The following is a 15,570-nucleotide window of genomic DNA, read 5'->3' on the forward strand; positions in this document are numbered from 1 at the left end:
TGTGATGCCATGGGCATTTTTGCAGGATCATCTGTCAGCCACCTACTCTGACACAGAGCCAGAACTGACCACCATGGACCAGTTTTCCCTCAAATCTGGTGGGACTTTTTCCCATTTAGCTCAGACCTTTCAGCTCCTTTCTATCCTCACCTTTTCCTTCCATGCTCTTTCCTTTTCCAGTGAAGTTCATGTTGGAACCCGTGCTTCTGCCTTGCAGAAGTATCTGGGTTTGAATTTGAGAACGGTCTCCGAGTAGACAGCGAATGGAGCTTGGTACCCAGCCGTAGAGCAAGGTCTCGTGACTCCAATCGCCAGCAGTCGGCACAGAGAGGCAGAGCCAGACGCGTCTCCTGCCGCTGTGTCCGTGTCAACCACAACCGTCACAACCCCAGCTCGTGGCTGCCCCTTTGTGATGCGCTCGCCCACGGTTCTGTTTCCATGGCTACAAAACCCCCACCCCAACCCCATCCCTTTCCCTTCCCTTCCCTGGGCCCAGCCAGGCCAGGCTGGAGGGCTTCACACTGTCTAGGAAGTAAATGCTTTCCTAAGCTACTTTCCAAGGCCTTTATTTCTGTAATTCCCATGCAGTTCTGGGTTGCAGCTTGCTGGTGTGGGATTTTGTTTATTTCTCTTCACGTCAAACAAAGTGCAGGGACACAAACAATGGCACCAGGAGTTGCAAGTAAAAGAAGCTTTGCACCCCCCAGCAGATGAGTCCAGAATCCAGGTAGCCAATATCTGTAAGGAGGAATATAACCACCCAAATGTTCCACTTTTGCTCCACTTCACTGTTCCAGGGGTTTATTCCTTGCTTTCCATATTGCAGAGACACCCAAACCCAACAAAAATATGATCTGCCTCAAAACTTTTCTGATCTTGGCAGTTCCTGACAATTCAAAATCTCCTTAATGGAAATATCATGGGGCAGGTCATTCTGAAATACTCTCTCACAGAGCAGTTAAAACTAATCATGCTTGATTTGGCAGAACTAAGCCTGAGCCAAAGGTCCAGTGGGTCTCATCCCTTTTTCTCCATCAGCAGAATTATTTCTTCAAGTCTCATGTCTCCAATATGTTCAAAGAAGCTTTGCAGTCTGCATTAGATGCCCCCAGTATTCAGTTGGCCAATATGATCATTGTATCTGTAGGGTATAAATTGGCCATGCAAAGTTCTCCTTCATTGTGGCTGCGCTTTATTCCTGCTTTCTTTCCTGCAGACACACCCAAACCAAACATTACAAAACCGGCCTCAAAACAATTCGCACTTTGACTGTCCCTGAAAATTCAAAGCTATACTAAGAGCATTTTTTTATTTTTTCCTTTATTCTTGGATCTGTTCAAACATGCTGTAGACTGAAAAAAACCCAGCCAAACCCCGGGAGCTCACGCCCTTGGCCCACCGGGGCCTGGGCCTTGACATTTTCCAGTGCTGGAGAGACTGAGAAGAACCTGAGCAAGCTGAGCTACACCACATGAAAAGGATCTGTTTTCCTGGATTTGCCATCTCATCAAACAGCGAGAGGTATTTTTGTTTAGTATTATTCCATTTCTGTTAAATAAACAGTTTTTTCCACTTCTCTCCAAGGAAATGTCTTTTCCTGAACCAGTTGGGGGGAGGGGCTGTTTGAATTTGCTTTTCTAGGGGAACCCCATTTGGAGGTTCTCTCCCAGTTTTGCCCTAAAACAGGACAAATACAGTTCTTGGCCTGTCCCCAGGGACAGGCTCCAAGGCTGGGCTCTCACCTGCATGGGATGAAGAAGAGCTGCTGCACATGCCAGCAGCACCAGGGTCTCGCCATCAGCGCTTTGAATGCGGCTTTTGTACACACTCTGCCTCCCTCAGCCGAGCAGCATTCCTGGGCATCTGCACTGCCTCTGTGGGCCAACATCCTCCAGGCACAGCTGCAGGAACGAGATTGCAACAAGTCCTGGCTGAAGGAGTCTCCTGTCTGCTGCAGCCCTTCACCTGCGGCAGAATCACCTTGCGCTGCCATGGGGGGAGTAAAGGGGTGGAGGACTCTTGGCAGATGAGGGTCTCCTCCATGTGCTGCTGCTCGCTGGGCCTGAAACAGCTGCTGGTGCCTTCCCCCACAGCTGTATCAGGAGCCTGCCTGGAAAAGTAACACTGCCAGTGCAAGTGACAGCCACCCATCCTGGCCGTGGCCCTGCCCACAGGGCGTCCTGCCTACCAAACTGCTCCAGTCAGGTGATGGTGGCCAACATCAAAATACGTTCAAACGATGCCTTTTCCACATTCTGACAAAATCATGGCCATACAGTGCACATGGTGGAGGCAGACTGCTCTTGGCAGAATGAGGGAAGCCCCAGCAGCTGCTCTCCCCACGGCTGGATGGCCACGGCAGCAGAGGCAAGTCTCTCACCGTGCCCACTGCTTTGGAGTTGCTCCCGCTCAACTCAGGCTGCTGCTACAGCAGCAACATCACTTCACACATTTGATAACAGAGAGTTGGAATGGCACACAGGACTTGCCCCAAGAGCTACATAAAAAAAACAAAAAAAAAAAAAAGGGGGGGGGAGGGGTCAGGGGAGTTAGAAAAGTTTACTCCTTCTTAATACAAGCATAACTGGACTTTAGCAGGGACATTGGGCTGATCATATTGGGGACTGGTTTGTAAGCCTTGTCTCTAGCAAGTCCCACCAGTCTGCAAGATTTTTTACGTACAAACATGTAGATAAATTTTACAGAACTTTAACGAGCAAGCCTGTGCCAGAACTCAAAGCACAAGCCAAATACTTCCAAATCTGCCCCCCATGAGGAAAGGAAGCAGAAAAGCAGATGAATAAAGTGCCATTGAAGCTAAATGGCCTGTGTTTATCCCATGGTCCTACCTTTCTATACAAAAGCACCTCAATTCAAATACACAGCTTTAGATCAAGGAATAAAGGTGTTTCAAGAGCATTTAAGGCCTGGTTCCTATTACTTTTAAGGAAAGGTGGATGCTAAATTCCTTAAAAACATAAATGTGGGTCTATTTGGGACTGCATCCTTCAAAACAAGGAGTGGAGGTTTAGAATTGCAGAACTGCTTCCACTGGAAAAGACTTTTAAGATCATAATGAGTCTCCCCCCAATAACCTGAGACCGCTAACCCTGCCAAGGCCACCACTGCAGCATATCCCAGGAAGGGATGCCATTGGCCTTCTTGGCCACCTGGGCACACACAAGCTCACCTTCAGCCACTGCCAACCAGCACCCCCAGGTCCTTGTCTGCTGGGCGGCTTTCCAGCCATGCAGCTGCACAGACTGTAGCCTTCCATGGGGTTGTTGTGGCCCAAGAGCAGAACAGACCACTTCACCTTGTTGAACCTCAAACAAGTGGCCTCAGCCCATGATCCAGCCTGTCCAGATATCTCTGCAGAGACTTCCTACACTCCAGCAGATCAACAACCCTACCCAGCTTGGTGTCGTCTACAAACTGCCTGAGGTGCCCTTGATCCTCTCCTCCACATCACCGATAAAGATATGAACACAACTGGCCCCAGTGCTGAGCCCTGGAGAATACCACTTGTGACCAGGCACCAGCTGGATTTAATTCCATTGAATTCCACCACTCCCTGGGCCTGCCCATACTGACCGTTTTTACCCAGGAAAGAGTGCATTAAGTACTTCAGTCTTTTCCTCGTCCTTTGTTCTGTTTCCCCCCTCATCCAACAGAAGACAGAAATTCTCCTTAGCCCTCCTTTTGTTGCTGATGCAGAAATAGTTTTACTCTAAGTTGCAAGTTTCTAGGAAGAAATTCTTTCCTGTGAGGCTGGTGAGGCACTGAGAACAGGTTACCCAGAGAAGCTGTGGATGCCCCAAGCTCGGAAGCATTCAAGGCCAGTTTGGATGCAGTCCTGAGCAACCTGGCCTACTGGAAGGTGCCCCTGCCCGCATCCAGGGGTTTGGAAGTAGACAATCTTTCATGTCCTTTCCAAACTAAATCATCCAGGGATCCTATGATTTCACTGCTGTAGCCAGATTAAACTTGGGCTTTGTCCCTTCAAATTTTGTTGTCCCTGCAAATCCTCACAACATCCTTAGAGTCCTCCCGAGTTGCCTGCCCCTTTCTCCAAAGACGATAAACTCTCCCGTTCTCCTGTGTTCCAGCCAGAGCTCTCTGTGGAACCCATTGCCAGTGGGACTCGTACAGAAAGCACGGAGTCAGGTCTGTCCTCCTAGGTCTCATTTCATAGGAACAATAGCTAGGAAATATCTCAATGGCAATTCTTGCCTGGTTAAGTTCATCTCCTACATGAGGAGGACCATGCCCTCTTGCCTAAGGACTTAAAAATGACCAAGTGAAATTTAAATACCAGAAATTAGTGCATCCTCTAGCTGCCTCTGCCATTGGCTTACCTGTAACACAAAGCCAGCTTCCACATGCATCCAGTCTTTTTCTCTCCCAGGCAGTTCTACCTTCAAACTAGCCTGTTGTACAGTGGCACCAGGAAGGGCATTACTTATGGAACCTCCCCTCATGGTGCCTAAAGGCTTAGCTGCCTAAATTCAGCACACAGAACCTAATGGAGGCCAGCTAAGTGATATGGAAAACACCAAAAGTAAAGCTAGGTACCCCTTTCTCACTTGCAATGAAACCCCTGCAGCTGGAATGACCACAGCAAAGCAATATGCCTGCAGCCTGGGGGAGCCCTGGATGTGCAGGATTCACCTTCTGCCTGTGCTGGTCAGTGTGGGAGCTCAGGACTTCTGAACAAGGAGCTAATATGAATACATAGAAGCTGTTTATTGTTTATACTATGCACTTATTTATAGATTCTAAAACTACTGTTCACGCGGTCACGCATTACTTGATTGGTGCCTCTCTTGGTTACATGTTCTGCATGCACTTCTTAGGATACATGATTTGTTACAGTCTAGGTGTTTAACTGCCCCCTGCTATCTGGTTCTTGTGGTCTTGTTTTTCTGTTTCTCAGCTTCTTCTTTCTTATTTTCAAATGATTTATGTCTTAGCAACTTTGACAATTTCTAGAGGGTCTGATAAGAAACTCTACAGATGGTTTGGCTGGAGCACACTATGGCCTAAGTTGTTCAGGTCCATTGCTACAGGTCGGAGCATGGAAAATGAGCTGGGGCTGTTCTTGGTACAGAGGAGGCCAGTGGCAGTCATTCACTGCTGAATGAAAAAAGGTGCTTCAAAATGACTTTCTGAAGAGGGAAAACCAAACACAGCTGCACTTAAACAGCTCCAGGCCCTGAAGATATTTCAGTAGACAAGAACTGAACTCCATGTCATTCTTCTGCTGGTTTCATCAAAGGGAAATGAATCCTCTGGAATTTCCAGCTTCTTATGATCATTAGCGCCCAGTAAACCAAACACAGCCTATTTAATGCTGCCCTGATTTTCATGCCCAACTAACAAGCTGTTTACCTCATGTCTTCCCAGTGCAGCAAACATACAATAATGTTATATGAAACACGGTGATTCCAACCGTGCTACAGAACTCATCAGGATTGGAGTGCTGTGGAAGTCAAAAGCAGTTTATCACCAGTCCAAGACTTGTTGGGGAGATAAACTGGAGTGAAGAGAGTTCTTTAAGGCTTTTCTGACCCCTAAAATTTCAGCTTAGACATCATGTATCTGAAGCATGACATTTTGATGTAGGGTTAAAAAGCCTAATGGAACACAGCAGATCCCTCAGGGCTGTGGGAGAATCACTGAGCAGATCCTTGTGCTACTGATTCCATCTCTCCCCACTTTTCTAAGTTCTAGCTTTCCTTAGGAGGATCTGAAAGGCTCAATGTCACTAGCAAAAGCTCCTGCAATGGCTGCACGCCAGCAGAGCAGGGCTCTCAGCTGTGAAACAAGTGCTGCCACAAGCAGCAGCTTGGCCAGGGCAGCAAATCAAGAGGTGGGAAGGAGCTGATCTGAAGGCCAAACCTCCTCAGCTCCTTCTAAAAGGGCTGCAACAGTTCCTCATTCCAATGAGGTGGAGTGCTGGACACCACAGCTCTGTGTGAGGACTGGACACAAGGTTGCTCCCGCTGAGTGCTGTGATGGTTTCTGCAGGAGCTGTGGGCTCCGGAGTGTGCCAGACACAAGGAGGAGAGAAGGAGCCAAGTGCACTGACAGACACACCTTTGCCTTGAGCATAACCCGGCCTTGCCCAAACACGCTGAAAGCTTGGAAACGTCAGGTCAGCTGTGTGAGGGATAAAAAATAATGTTTTCCTTCAGCCATGGTAGGTAGCCATAGGAAGGAGAGCTCATGTCAGGCAGGCAAAGACGTGAGGAGCAGCAGGCCGGGCCTGGTGAGTGTGGGCAGGAGGAAAAGGGCAGTGAAGCCAGGCTTGTTACCGGGCAGAGAAAGGGGAGGGGAAAGGAGGTGCTGGTTGGAGCCTGGTAGGCGGTCGGAAAGAAGGGAAGTTCCTGAGTAGCAGCCAGGGGGAAAGGGGACAGGCACCCCCACGGGCCCGGGAAGTGCATAAAGGTTTGTGCATTTGAGGGGAGGTGTGCCTTGTCAGCAGAATGCACCCGGCTCAGCTGACTCGTTTATATTCATAAAGAGTTTTGCTTAGATGGCTTTCTCCTCTTTCAGCTTTACCAGTGAGTGAGTATTTCTCACAGCTGGTTGACAAGTTGGATTGTTGTCAAAGATATTCCCTCAGAAATATGAGGGCTGTCTTCCTCTGGGCCTTCCTCTCAGCAGCTTTCGCGTTGCTGTGAGAAGCCATCGCAGGGGACTCCTAAAATATGATTGCTGGCCAGGCATTTTCTGCTAGGAGAGCCCTGCATACTGTTCCACACATCTTTCATACAGGCCATAAAACTGAGAGGAACAACAGATTTGTCTTTACAAACAAGTCTTGTTTGTTTTGGATCTGCTGGTAGATAAAACTGGCACTGAGAGATAGAAGAAACAATGAGAAGGATTCCACTGATTGATGAATGGAGAAAAAGATATTTGCCTTTTCAAACAAACTGTAGGTTTGCTGATAAATGAAATTGTATAGTGAAAGATGAAAGAAACAATGGGGGAAAAACACAAATTCCATAAGAATTAAGAATTAAAAGGGAGGGTTATACATTAGAGGGAAATCTTAGGTATCAGGCATTCCGGGTAGTCTGTACCTCTCCAGTACCTCAGCCAATGGGGAAAGAGAGAGGGAAGTGCAGACGGGAAATTAGGATGAAAAGGAGGCTGCGTACTCCAAAAATTTGAAAGACCCCAGGGGAATGTCCCATGGCCTCTCCCTTTATTTGAATAAAGTAAAAGGACTCCTCTGTCTGCTTTTTGGACATAAAACTCTGGTGTTTGTGGATTGATTTTCCTGATAAAACCGACTCCAAACACTCTGCCTATAGCAACTTTTCACAAAGGGCTGCAGAAATCCAGGACAACTGCAAGTGAGTGTCGGAAGGCTTTTGCCTTGTTCCTGCCAGCAGAATTCTCGATAATCTGATGCAATTTTATTCAGAAGTAATATGAGATCTGAGTTTTTTCTATTAAAATGTTTCATGTTGAGTAACAAGCCTTGGGAGCATGAGGTACAGGGCTGACATATGAAAGCATGAGCATGTCCTCCACAGTGAGCAGTTTAATTGTCCATTTCATTACTCTCGTATTTATTCCACTCTAAGAAGCAAATCCAAGCTTTTCTTGGAGGCAAAACGTGCATGGTATACACTACAGTCCCTCGCAGGGTCACCAGGGCAGGCAGGGATAAAGCAGGCAATCTGTGTCATTGTGAACGACAACAGAGCTACATCCCAATGTGGGTTTAAGTAGCACGATATTATCAAGAGCTCCTTTCCTGCAGGAGATACAAAAAGAATGTGCCAAATGATCTTCATGCAAGCATGCACTAAAGAACTGATCCTGCTATCCTAATGAAGCTAATGCCTATAATGTAGAGCCTTCCAGGAGGCTGTTCTGCCATAGCTCTGATGGGCCTGTGTCCCTTCATGCCAACAGCAAAGCTATTCACCTGGGAAGTCAAATGGGGCCCAAGCAAACTCCAAAACCCCCTTGGCTCTGAATTCTAGCAAAGCTGTAGTCCAGGACTTCCTCTTCAGACAAGCAGCACAGAGCCAAGGGCTCCTGGGACCTTTGGGAAATGCTGATGCACATTCAAGCCTGCTGGGGGACTGGTGTGTAAGGACTGCAGCTCCACAGCTTCTGGTGGATGTCAGCTGCAGCGTTCCACAGACAACAAGAGCTATCAAGGCTCTCAGCATTCTCTTGTGGGGGAGAGGTAGAGACGCAGCTGAGGAGAGTCCATGTCAGGGATCAGCCGTACTGAAGTGAGCAATGGATATTTCTGTAACCAAAACTGACAGGAAAACAAAACGAAGAAAAACCTCTTCAACAACATTTTTAGGGTTAGGGAATTAAGGCATTATGTTTCTCTGGCCAGGATGTTGTTCTGGCCAGGATGTGTAACAGAAATCATTTCATCCACACAGTGCTTGGGTTGTGCAGAGAAAATCATTCCATGCCCGTAATTCTTTACTGGATTTTTCATTATATATATTATACAGGAATGTATTATATTTCATTATACATATTATATATAAAATATATATTATATATTTTATACAGTCAAAACCTGTAGAAATTTTTTGGTTCAATGTTCATTGGTCCCAAGTTGTGCAGTTCTAAGTGTTTTGTTTCCTGTTGAATAAGGATTTTTTCGTCTCAGCTGTTAATAGGGTTCTTGTTCTTATCTCCCTTTTCCCAGACCAGGTGTCTCTGACTATGCAAGGGGTGATGTCTGGAGCTGATGTTCGTTCATGGTTGTGAATGGTTGTCATCTTTTGTGTATCTTCTGTGCTACTCCCATTCTGCTGAGATGTTAAGTTCATCAGACCTTGCCTAGTAGACCAGTCCCCTGACAAGAAACTTCAATTCCCTTCCCCTGGTGCATAAGTAAACAAAACTGACTAAAATTTAAAAAAAAAAAAAAAAACCAACAACTTTTTACAATTTTCAACATTTCCAGTGCTTTCACAGCTGCAGCAGAAATCACTGAGTGCTTTGAGTGCAGCTTGTTGGTCACTTCTTCTACCACACAGATCAGCACTGCTTTTAAGCCATCTCTGAATGATTTACCAAAATATGGATATGATCTAGTATCAGTATCCAGCTGAGATGGACAAAGACTCTTTAACCATTTCAGGGTTACAGAGTGTATGTTTATTAGCAGTGCTGGGCCAATGTGTTGGGTCACCCCTTAATACACATGATCCCGAATACAGGTGAATACAGGCTTTTTATTTACAAAAGTATTGAATGCAAATACATATTCATAACTCGGTTGCCACCCACTCTCTGCTTCCTATGCTAATTAGGAAAAAGCAATTAAACATGCTTGTTTGTTCCTTGAAATGGGTCGGTGTTCTTTTTATGAGTAGGGGTCACAAAAGGGAGGAAGGGATATGGCTCTTCCTCGTTCTGACCTTTCTACCTTTTCAATGCAAAGTGACAAATGGACCCTTGGCTGGGCTCCGAGTTTCATGTCTTCAGTGGGTTTCTGATTTGCAATTGTCTTATGTTCTTGAAGTTCCCTACCAGGTTCTTTGTTTCTCATTATAAGCCCAGCTGAACAAGCATAAAGTTGACAATTTGTTATTAGCCAGTGATTAACCTCTAATTTTAGCAAGGCCTCTTTATCTACCTTTAATTTTAGCAAGGCCCATCTATTTCTTTTAATTAGCTTTAGCAAGGCTTATTTTTAATTAAGACCTTAGCTTGTCTAAAATCTTGAATTCTTCAAAGTTTGTGTGTCATGAACATGGCTATCATTTAAGTCAGCACCTCCAGCACCTGCTGCTTCACTTTCTTGTGTGTGTCACAACTTCAAGGGACAAAAGAATCAAAAATCTATAAATAAAACAATAAGAAAGCTGGATTAAAATGTGTTAATTTTAAGACAGGTTGTAGAAATCAGCACTCTGCAATGTAAAAGATGAAAAGTTTGGACTATTTGGAGATTGGCCCAATTTATTGGAAGTTGATTTGGTTCAACACTCACTCTTCCCTGTTCCTGCACAAAGGTACATTCCTTTCTAGAATGAAGATGAAAAGGAACTGAAAAACCCCCAAAACAAACAGATGATTTTCTACTGGATGCTGCTGAATTCACCAAGCTTCGTCCAGCTCCACAGGGCTTGACAGCAGGGCAGTATTCTCAGAAGACAGAAAGCAATTGTAGTAGTCAGGATTGATCTTCTGTATATTTGAAAATGTTCTTGGTGGTACTACTTCCAGTGTCTTTTGCAAAGACTCTGTTATCTTCAGAAGCACTATGCTCACTTAATTGCTTCACTGGGGGCACAGTAGGGATAACGCAGTGTGGGGGTTACACCTAAATATAAACCCATTTTCTCCACTTTCCCTTTCCTGTTTGTGACTGACATTCAAAATATTCAAAACCCCACTTTTTCCCCACTTTGTGGTCTGCAGATGAACAGGCTGAGGACTAACAGTTCATTCCCAGTGTTGGAAAATATACCAAGTTTAAATTTTTTTTATAACTTTAGTCAGTTTTCCCAGAATCACAGAATGAACTAGTCTGGAAAAAAAACTTTGAGATCATGAAGCCCAACCTACACGCTGGGGGTGAGGGAACTTAAGTTCCTTTCTAGTGCATTGTTCCACCAGGTGAGACCCGATGTGTTTAACATCTCAACTTTGTGAGTAGCAAAGAAGACACAAAAAATAACAGCCATCAAGGGCCATCAACTGACCATCAGCTCCAAACAACAGCCCTGGCAGCATTGGAGATACCTGGTCTGGAAAAGGAGATGAGGACCTAATCAGCATCGGAGGCAAAGAGATCTGTAACCAATAGGAAACCAAATACTAAGAACTACTTAACTTAGAACCAATGAACATTGAACCAATGAATTTCTATGGGTTTTGACTGTATAAAGTTTGTAAAAAATCTGGTAACATTCATGTGTCATGGAATGATTTTCTCTGCACACTGGGGCTATGTGTGGATGAAGTGATTTCTGTTGTGCATCCTAGCTAGAACAATATCCTGGCCACAATAAAGTAATGCCTCGATTCTCTAACACTAAAAATATTGTTGGAGTGTGTGAAAAATGACGTTCACTGTTCTGGTAAATTTTAAAAGGTTTAATAAAAAAAAGGCAATAGGAGACAAAGACAATAGAGCCAAGGGTTAAAATGGCCAGGTGCTTGGCACTCTGTCAAGAGCACACCTGGTGGTTTTGGAAACACCCTTTATATACCATTTCTATTGCATCAACTTGATACATATTCATAGACTTTATGCACATTCAAACTTTTCTATTAACTAGTTTACATTTTCCAGGAACTTTTTAGCATGGCCACTCCTTGGGTCCATGTTTTTTAGAGCATGTGTGTTTCTTGGCTTGTGGTTTCAATCCTCTTCTTATCACCTTTTAATTTGGGTCTTAGTACCTTCTTTCCACAGACAGTGAGTGTTGATAATCAGCAGGGTCCCCATCATCTGTTCGTTGAATTTTATCCTAACTAAGCAGACAGTTCAAACGTACTCTATCGACTATCACAGCAAAGCCATTTTAACATTATACATATAGCATTCACCTTAATACTTGCAAAAAGCCAAAATTATACTATGTATCTATAACAGAGGGTTTTTGTTTTTCTCGTAGCTTTGGTGACATCCTGATACCCTTAACAATCCATTTCTAATATTATTTTTTACAAACACCACATTGATTCCTTCCCAATGGCTGTCATGATGGCTGACCCCTCCCTTTTGTCCTGGGGCTCTCTGCACTTTTTCCATCAAGAGTAGTAAAACCTGTGCTGTGAGAAACAAGCTAATGGAAGTTGACTTTTGCTGGGTATTATATGAATTGATATTACATTACTGATTATATTGTTGATTAAATATTGTGATAGTGTTGGGATATGTGTTGTGGAGTGGTTGATGTTGTTGCGGTGGCCTGGTTGCAAGGTTGGTTTTCACGGGGATAGTTTTGTGTGTTGTGGTGTGGGATTACATTGGACAGACTGTTGTTGGCCAAGCCTTTGGGACATGACCTTAAAAGGAGCAGAACTTCATCCAATGATGGCCCTGAGGACCACAGTGACAAAACTGTGTCAGCGCTGAGGAGAGTGCCATGGACCAAGACCATGTAAAATCAAAATGAATATACATCAAGCTGATGTAACACCAGGGGTATAAAAGGAGGAGCCACCATCTTGTGGATGAGCCTCTGGCAGTCAGCCACATTCCCAGTGCTGTCCCTTTTACTTTGTGAATTTTCTTATCGTTCTCAATAGAACTTTTGTGAGAAACAGAGTAACTCTTCAGGATTTTTAAAAAGTTTAATAGGAAATAAAATAAGAGACAGAAGTCCAGCGCTGGGGTGCTGCTGGCAAGCAGCCAAAGAACACGCCAATAGTCACCAATAGTGTTATCTTTATAGTCTGACATTATTGAGATACATGCGTATTCATAATGTCCATACATTATTCACACATTCTTGCCAACTGTTTGAAGTTATGGGAATTCTTCTGTTTGGTTTCTTCATACTCTGGTTTATCTGCATGACATCCTGTGTGTCAAGTTAATATATTTTATTCCTTCTTGTGTCTCCATCCTGTGGGTCTGCATCCTCTGATAAGGATTTATAATGTCCTCCTTAAATTTAACATGGTACTTTTTCTAATTGTCCTCCAGTGCTCTGGTTTGTGTCATGGTTATCTTATCACTTGGAGAATTCAGTCAGTGGAGAAGGGGTGTTAACATGATTGCTTTACACCACTTATTTTTGTTATGTAGAGGTATTTTAACACCCAGTGTTTAGTTAAGGCGTACAATATCATATATTCTACTACTACTACTGTTTATATACACTATACGGTGCATACATAAATTGACAGATTATACTATACTAAAAAGCAGTTAAAAGGAAATATAAATTGTACCATATTAAAATCTTTGTGATTAATAATAGGAAAAAGCTAATACATAAATGCAAAAAGTTAAAGGTGACTATATTGTCACCTTTAACACTTCCTTAACTCATTCCCACTTGGGGTCTGAGTGCCATTTTTCTTGCCTGTACCTTTACCTTTTCCTCATCCCTCCTTTCATATCTTTCATAGTCCGTATGTCTATCCAACTCCTGCAAGGCCCCACTCTGCCATCTGTTCCCCCACCCAGCCACAGTGTCTTGACGCCCCATTGCAGCACACCTGTCCATGCCCCCAGGCTGCTCTTCCAGCATCACAAGCTCTGTACAGAACCAGCTGCTGGCCCAGTTCAGCAGGCAGGCACAGCTGGGAGTGCACAGGGACGGGCAGGTGGCTGGGGCATCCTGCAACTTCATGGGGCTGGGGAGCAGCCCCCGCCCACAGGGGTGGTGGGGTCAGACACTCCCCAGCACTGTGTGCCAGCTGCCCCACAGCCTCAGCTTGGTCCTGCACCTCCTGCACTGGTCCACAGCCCATGCTGCCGGACCTGCACTTCCACACCTGGAGAATCCATACTCCTCACCACAGAGAAACTCAATTAAGTCCTGAGTAGCAAGCAGACAAACCCAAATCCTCCACCCTGGCTCTATAACATCCTGAGGAGGGGTGGGGGCTCAAGAACAATACCTCCCTGTTTTCCCTCTCTTGGAAACAAGGAATACAAAAGACTTGCAGCTGGCCCTGTACGATACTGCGGATTTTGAAGATAAAGCAGAGAACTTCCCAGTCCTTACAGTTCTTTCCTTATCACATAGACTCCTGCTGCTGTCTGCCTTAACCATATTTCTCCACACTCCAATCAACTCTTTCCCAAACTAACACCATATTGGCCCCTCTGGGTATGGGTTCTTGAGACCCTTTCTCAGCACCTCTTGTTGACCCTCTGGGCTTCCATGTCCTTAACTACCTTCAGAAGAATGTGCAAACCATCTCAGCATTCTCCCAAAGGACCCTTTGGAGGTATTTTGGGATCATCATCCCTAGAGTCGAAACCTTTTTTCAACTTTTTTGTTGCCCACCCTGGGAATCATGCCATGCTTTACTCCCTGAAATTGTACTCCCCAGTGAGATTTGCCAAGACCCTTCTTGACTTTCCCTTACCATCCTCTCTGGGTGTCTATATCCTGTTGATTCTACAGGGACCCTCCCTGTTCCACCTCTCATCTGTTTCCTAGACAGTCTTGGGAACCCAACCAATCGCCTGGTGCTGGCCAGCACCAAAGGCAGCTGGCCACCAAAACTGGCTGCCTCCAGCTTCTCTTGCCACATGCTGGACCCAGATGGTGGAAGGATCATGGATGAGATCCCAGTTTGTAGGAAAATCCACAAATGCCGGAAGTTTACATCCAAAAAGGAGACAGAGGAGTCCTTTATGCAAATAAACAGAGAGAGTCCACCAGGACACATGCCAACAGTGGTTTCTCTTGCAAGGCTTCAGAGGGGGCAGCCTCCTTTTATCCTAAACTCCCAGCTGCATGTTGCCCTCTTGCTTCAATCATTGGCTAAGGTGGGTGCAAACTAAACTTGGCTGAACTAGGAAGGTGCAGCCTTCCTGAACTGCCTACCACATATCTCCCCTTGAACCTGTCATTTTACCCAAAAGTTCAGAAGTTCAGGCTTGTGCAGACTCACTTCTGTGTTTCACAAGCCAAGATGTCTGGGCTTAGTAACAACTTGCTGCCCTAAGTTAGTAGAGACCTTAAAACCAGTTTAAAAGATATTAACACAAATACTTTCAGGCATCACATTAGTTGTAAAAACATTAGCTTTCCTCTCAAGACTCTGAAAGCAAACGGATGCTGTAGCCAAAACATTGTCCTTGGAATCATAGAGCACTTTCTGGGTGTGTGTTTTTATCTGCTTTTCCATGGCCTTTGGGTGAGCACCAAAGGTGACAGCCAAGGGCAAGTGAGCGGGTGAGCAGCAGAGAAAGGCACGGGGAGAAGGGCAGACAGAAAGGCCCCAGATCGCTGGGAAGCAGGAGACCAAGCATGAGTTTCTGGCTCCCAGAGCCACTGGCAGGGCCATGTCTTCTCCATGCCACTGACACTGCACCTGCAGGGCTGAATCCAGCTCTGCCGGGCTCTGCAGCATGGACGGCAAGGACACAGACGAGCTGGAGCAGGTGCCGAGGAGGGACACTGAGGTGATGTGAGAGCTGGAGCACCTCTCTGTTGGAGTTGACATTGATGGCTGGGTTCCCCTGGGTTCCCCAGGACCGAGACTGACAAGAAAGAGGCTGCTTTCTCATGTTCGGGCTTAGTTGTTTATTCTTTCCTTATCTATATTACGTATATACAGAGTACAAGGAGCTACATACACTAAGATAGAAAGGTGCAAAACAGAGAGTGAAGAATCTTTCCAAGGTCTTTTATGTGTCAATTTATCCAATAATCAAATGCCAAGTAAGTTATTTTTCTTAGTGACCCAATGACCCAACACCTGTGTTCTGCACTGCAGATTTCTTTATCCAACCACTATTACCTAAAAACTCTTAGAAGAAGAAGATGAAGAAGGAAGAAGAAAGGGACAACACGCTAAATCACAACACCCTATATTGTCTTTTGTTTTCTAATATAGCTTAAACCCTAAACTCTTAACTTTCTCACT

The sequence above is a fragment of the Poecile atricapillus genome, chromosome 3 (genome assembly GCF_030490865.1).
Source record: "Poecile atricapillus isolate bPoeAtr1 chromosome 3, bPoeAtr1.hap1, whole genome shotgun sequence".
NCBI classification, from domain to species: domain Eukaryota; kingdom Metazoa; phylum Chordata; class Aves; order Passeriformes; family Paridae; genus Poecile; species Poecile atricapillus.